This window comes from Myiozetetes cayanensis, unplaced genomic scaffold, assembly GCF_022539395.1.
Source record: "Myiozetetes cayanensis isolate MyiCay16 unplaced genomic scaffold, myiCay2020 scf3, whole genome shotgun sequence".
Lineage (NCBI taxonomy): Eukaryota > Metazoa > Chordata > Aves > Passeriformes > Tyrannidae > Myiozetetes > Myiozetetes cayanensis.
In genome coordinates this window covers 19,641,245-19,648,018 of record NW_026087521.1, presented here as the reverse complement: position 1 = coordinate 19,648,018, position 6,774 = coordinate 19,641,245, and positions in this window count along the sequence as shown.

Here is a 6,774-nt window from a genome sequence, read left to right as displayed (position 1 = left end):
ATTTACTAGAGAATCTCATCTGGGCTGCAGAATAAAAATTATCAAATTAAACATTATTTCAAGTGCTCTAATTCCATCAAGATTTCTTTAACCTGTTTGAAGCGATTTCTGTGAAGTTTTGCTTCTCCTGTTCTGTCATTCTCCTGATGTCTAGAGTCACTCTTAGGCTGGCTGGACAGCAGCAAAGTTTTGAGCTCAGTAGTGTTTGAAGCTTCAATTTTAGACTATTCCCATTGTGTAGATATTCCCGGTTTGTCATATCAGGCTTAGTCATATTAGGTTTGTCATATTAGACTGATACATTATGAATATAACATTTGTGTTGGTTTCAAACAGGATCTTGAGACTTAGGCAAGGCCACAGCAAAATAAAGGGAGATGCAATGTTCATATTGACCAAGACAGAAAACTCCTTGGAACTGACAATTCTTGGAAGACTATGATATTACATCCTAACACTGCAACAAATAGATCAAATACTGCTTGGTAATTCGTGTTTCTAGTTTTTCCAAAATAATGGTTCTAGAGCTTTACTCTGTCTATATGAGATATGTGCATCTTAAGGTATCAGCACTTCAGAGAAGTGATATGGTCTAGTAATAAAATCTAAGAATAGGGAACTTTCTTCTGTAGTGGTAATAATTTCTGATAGCTCCACTTCTTCCAGGTCAAAAGATGGGGTGCTGAGAGTATCTGTGGTCAGTTCTAGGACTGACTGGAGGGTGGGGTTGATAATATCTTGATTAAAATGTCAGCATTAGTTACAATAGTTCTACTGCTTTATTACTGCTCTGAGTGCATCTTCTAGAGCTATTTCTCTGCTGTTTGGTTTCCCGACTTGGCAGACAGCACTGTGTAGTGTGCCTGATACCTTTTAGTAATTTACATGCAAAGTAACTAAAGTCTTATTGTTGGGAAAATGATCTGTGAAATATAGCACTCTATTTTCTGAGACTTCAGCATCCCTTCCACAATATAAAGGAAGCCTATCTAGTTAGTCAATGTCTTTTACACTGGTTTTGAAATTTGTTGACGCTTATTGAAAGGGTAATACATAGGTCTTTTTCCATGAAGACTTTTCCACCTGACAAGGCTTTCCTTGGAGGACTGGAGTGATGGTGTCCCTTCTGCTTATGTCAGCCTCTGCTGTGCTGTAGTTTGCAGCTAGGAATCTCTTTTGCATAGCAGCTCACTACTGAGAGAGGACTTTGAGTAGACTTTTGAGTCCAGCAGCACTTCAGTGTCCTGAAGCCACTTTGTGGACAAGATACTTTTCTTAGTAGTTGTGCTGGAGTATTATGTCATGCTCCTTGGCATAGTATGCTTGTGTCCCAGTAATCCCAGGTACTGTCATTATTGCCTAGAAACGTTCAGAAGAGATAGAGGTGGAGGCTTGCCAGATGCAGTAGCACCTTGACTTTCAGTGCAGGATTCAGCCAAAGTAATGAAAATAAAGGACAAATCCAACCGCTAAATATGCCTATCTCATAATTTCAAATAGATCTGCTCACTGAAACTGGTAAAGAAAACACCAGGAGGACTAGGGAATAAGCAGAATTGGAAATTCATTAATACTGCAAAACTTTCCACCAGTGTGGCATGTTCACATTTTCTTGTCCATTTTGCCCTTCCACCTACTTCTGTAACTCCACTTCTTGTTCCTGGAGCGTAATTATCTGTAACTCTCCTCTCAGTTATAAGTGTTCTACTGCCTTATGATTCCCCTTTAACCAACTCCTCTTTCTTTTCTAGCTTCACATCCCAGGAGTCAAGTAGTCCTTCCAGGTCTGAGCTCCTTGTTGGATATGTTTTTGAAAAGAAGTGTCTTGATCTACCTAGTTTTAGTAACAGCAGTTTTCTAGCACTAATAATCACCTTTATGTTTTTTAATCACATGAAAAATTTGGCAGAAAGGCATAACTAAATAATAATTTCAGATAGTTATTGTTCTAGTAGATATTTGTTTCTTACCAAAGCAACACCCCTTCCTCCCCACCCTGCATATATCATTTTTGTTGTCTTGATGGTATTGTTTGTAGTTGCTGTTGTTTTGTTAGAATGATAATACTCTGGTGTCATGGGTTTGCCAACCAACCAGCCCCCGGGGCTGAAAATATTTTTTTCCAGATGAATTTCCAGAGAAAAAGCCAATCAAAAGCTTTAGTAACGCCTCTGCTAATTACATATTTAAGAAAACGGAAGAGAAGATTGTTGGGCAGATGAAATTAGTAGCCATGTAGGAGAGGCAGCAGGCCCCAAGTGGGCCAGGGCCCCCTCCTCGCCCAGCCTTGGGCTGGGGCACGTGTGGCACTGAAGCCTCCCTTTTTCTCCTGTAACAGAGTAGAGAAAAAAAAAAAACTTTAAAGAAAGACTGCCTGGACAAGACATACTGCAGAAGAAATTCCAGGCAGAGATAACAGACCTCCAAGGTCAAAGCTGGCAGCCTCAGGAGAGAGGAGATAAGCCACAAAGGCTGGGAACTCCTTCTCTCCCCACCTCTCTCTCCCCTCAGCAGGGAAGAGACTGAAAACTAAAGATCCCTGCTGTTTGTAGGAAATTGTTGGAGAACGGAGACCCTCTGCAGCTCATGAAGGAGCCCATGCCGAAGCAGAGGAGTGCATGAAGTAGATGTGACTCCATGGGAGGCCCAAGATGAAACGGAGTTCTGCTGGAGACCTGTGGCCCCTGGAGAGAGGGACCTACACTGGAGCGACTTGGCTCGAGTAGGACCTTATGATCCCAGTGAGGGATCCATGCTGGTGCAGCTGGATTTGTGACCCTAAGGGACAGCAGAGAATGGAAGAACTATTGTCCAAAAGGTGACTCACGCTAGAGAGGTCCATCAAAGACTCTCTCTTATGAGGCGAGACCCCACAGGAAACAGGGATGGACTCAAAAGCCATTATCCCCTCTGACCCTGTGGTGAAGATCCATGGTAGGCAAGTGTCTCCTTGCAGTCCATGGAAGATCCATACAGGGCCTGGGTAACCCCCCAGCCTCCGGTCTTAGCCCAGGAAGGGGGTAGGCCCAACCCTGAAGGTTGACATAGAAGAGAGAGAGAAAGAGAAACAGTTCCAGCTGCAAATCAGACTTGTTGTCCTAGAGATAACAGGAGAAGAACTTTCGAGTGCTGCAAAGTGATTTAAAAGACCTGGAGCTCTGGAAATGAAAAAGAGCCTGCTTCTCCTCCTGAACTGATACAAGCAGGGGGGTGTGGTATTTTATTTTTTTTTTTTGTAAATACATAGCACTTTTGCCTACTTAGAATTGTTATATATATTGTTCTTTAGTTTTTATCTTATTAGTAATAAATCCCAATATTATTCTCCCCAGTCAGATCTCTTTTGTCTGCATAAACCTTCTCTCAACTTACAGCAATTGTGGGGAGGATGAGAGAAATTGGCCCAGAGAAAACCCACGACATTTGGGAAACTTAGGCTAAAGCTAAACTAATTACTTTACAAGTAAATAAGTGGGTTTGGACCAGTTCTAGTGATTACATTAATAATTTCATTAATAAAGTTTAGAAGGTACTGTTGAACAAAGTCATCAGAAATTAAATATGGCATCAGATGTTTTCTGGAGAGAGTAGAGGTAGAAAATCAAGCTCCTAGAAATGAGCCTCATAGTTTGAAAGCAGAACAGAGATTAATGTTAAGTCTCCTGGTAAAGGCCAGTGAGACATACACCTGGTTAATACAGCTGTCACTAACAAGTAGAAATGAAGATGTGAGTGCTGTTTCAAAACCAGCTTTCTAGCATATGTTGTATATGTCATGCTTCCAGTGTGTCAGGGATGTCATCTTTTATTTCCATTCTGGGATGTCATCTTTTATTTCCATTCTGTGTGATGTTCCTTGTGTGCTTATGACATTCACATTTGTTTATTACTCAATTTTTGGCTCAAGACGCTTTTTGTTCTTTTCCTTTTTCAGGAGGCTTAGCAACCCTGTTGAAGCACCATTCTGTCCCTGATAGTGGAGCCAGTAAGATTTCTCCAGTGCTTCCTACATATTTCACCCTTAAAACAACAAGACAGCACTCTTTTTCTCAGAGTTTGCCTGGTGCAATATCTTGTTTGCTTCTAATTTATAGTATGAAGCACATATTAATCAGCTTACCCACAGAGACTTCTATAATAAAAGAGCATTGCTTGCCTTTAAGCCATTTGTTTTTCAGAGTTTGCTCAATGGTACCATCTAAGCTTCATTAATGTAATTCCCCTGATGCTGCTTCCTCTCCAGTTTTTAATTATGACATTGTAGTACAATGGTCAGCTCCTTAGTTGTTACATTTTTGTGAACTTAATTTTTTTTGTTCATTCCCCTGGCTTATATCATGCTGATTATTTCTATCCTGTATATAGATGTTTTCAAGGCATACTGTTCTGCTTCAAATGAGATTTAAAAAGTGTGTGACACCCTAAATGTCAGATCAGATATTTCATATTTGACTTGATCCAAACTATTACAATCCTGAGTCCTGGGACTCTTTTCCAGAGCTGTTTGGCACAAAGCTGTAAGCCACCAGGAACTTCAAATAAAATTTATTCCACAAAAGTAGGGTCCATGAGTTCTTTTGCTCTGTAACAGTGGTTGGTGGAGACCTATACACATGAGCGTAGAAACAATGATCGTGCATGTGTACAGTAGTGTATGCACATACCTTTGTATATCATTGGCCCCAGGCTCTGCCATTAGACATTATGACTGAGATGGCAGAAACAGAGATAGCATCTTCCAGGGTTTCAAACCGGGCTGTCCTTTTTCCACAGAAAGGGCCAGGACAGCTACTAGAAAATGAACAATTTCACCAAGGATAGTGTAGATGAAAGCACCAGGAATCATCCACTACTGTTTTCTTTGAGGGCACTCATCCTCCCAGAGCCTGGAAGGGCCATGCAGACCAGCCCAGTGCAGTGAAGGGTTTGTGGTCGAGGCATCAGACACTAACCAGATGTCAGATATTAGGCCACAGAAAGTTTGTGGTGTGCTCTGTTACCACTCCTTGTGCCCTGCTGGTGGCAGAAAGGTCAGACACTGCTTAAAGAAACCATGAAGCCCAAGGCCCATGTGAACCTGTAAACTTGGGTATGGGAAGAGAGAAGGTGGCATTAATATGTGATCTATGATATATATATAGATATAGATATTGGCATATGGCTGCTGATAACGTTTGCCTGCACAGTGTGCTGTGGAAATCTCTCTGCGATCCCTATGCTCTCCTTGCTCAGACAGAAGCCCCACTATGGAGAGAAGTATCTTTACTGCCTGGCGTCATCAAGGTGCCTGCTTCTGATGAGACACAGACTGTGCATGAATAGCAGTTTTATCAGGGTGGGTGTCAGTCTCTTTTCCCAAGTAACAGTGAGATGATGAGGGGAAATGGCCTCAAGTTGCAGCAGGGGAGTTTTAGATTAGATATTGGGAAAAATTTCTTCACCAAAAGGGTTGTCAAGCATGGGGACAGGCTGCCCAGGGAAGTGACTGATTCACCATCCCTGGAGGTATTTAAAAGATGTGTAGATGTGGTTCTCAGGGACATGGTTTACTGATGGACTTGGCAGTGTTAGATTTATGGTTGGACTTGGTGATCTTGAAGGTCTGTTCCAACCTACATTATTCTATTACTCTGTGTTTACAGTAAAGGTGTTTAGCAGAGGGTGGTTTCATTCAGTGCTGAGTTCCCAGTAACCAACATAACTTACCACAGCCACCTGTCAACATAAGCTGGAACAAATTCTTGTTCTGTTCTGACCCAAAAGAAAAAAACCCCAAAACATTAATGTTTAATACAGAATTTCAAATATTTATATCCATTCTGTTAATAGCACTAATTCATGCAGTTTATGAGATGCCTTGTAAGTTTCATTCCTAGCTATAATATACCTCCCAATTCAAGATAAATTTGGATTTTTTTTCCAGTTTTAACATTGGAAAATCTATATAAAATACAGTTCTAGGGTTTACTACAACTTTTTTTCTTTTTTTGTATCTTTTTCCCCGTAGTCATTACAGAAAATTTAATCACAACATCACAACCATCAAATTTTCTGGTTTATGCTCCTAGCTGGTAAATCATCCCTTTGTAGTTCTACAGGATATTCTACCCCAAAGATTATTTGTCTTGTGAATTGCACTACCATCAACTTTTTGCTAAGGCTGAACTTTTATTGAAAATACCTATTTCATTAAACACACATTAACTGAGGCCAAAGCCTTCATGTTTTTTTGACCTCAGTATTGTTGTATTAATACTTATGATCTAGAAGTCTGGAAGTCATTAGTTTTTACAATATTAAGAGGAGTACCCATATACTTTTAAAAAGTCTGTTCCAGGGCACTTCAGGTTTGTACTTTCTGTGGAAGACCAAGGCATAATGTTACAGCTTTTTGTTCCACAGTTTAGGTCAGATTTGGCAAGACATTGGGTAAAACAAGAAATAAAAAGGCAATTTTGAGAGATTCTGGGGACTGGGTGTGCTTGAAGTAAATAACCAGTATCTTGATGTCCCATTTCCTATCTGCCATTTGTCATCATTGCTTCACAACACTGTGGTTCTTCCATGACATTCCACTACCCCACTCAGAGATAGTAAGATGTTTTTAAACCCACTGTTGGGGAAAGTTTGAGGTCTGTGCAGAGTAGAAGCTGAAGAGAGACAGAGGCAAGTCAGAAGGGGTAAGCAGGAGAGGTCTGCAGAACCACAACAGCATTTAAGGGAGATGGCTCAGTTCAGGGTGTAGAAAGTAGCAATGTAGGACTCCTTGGTTGT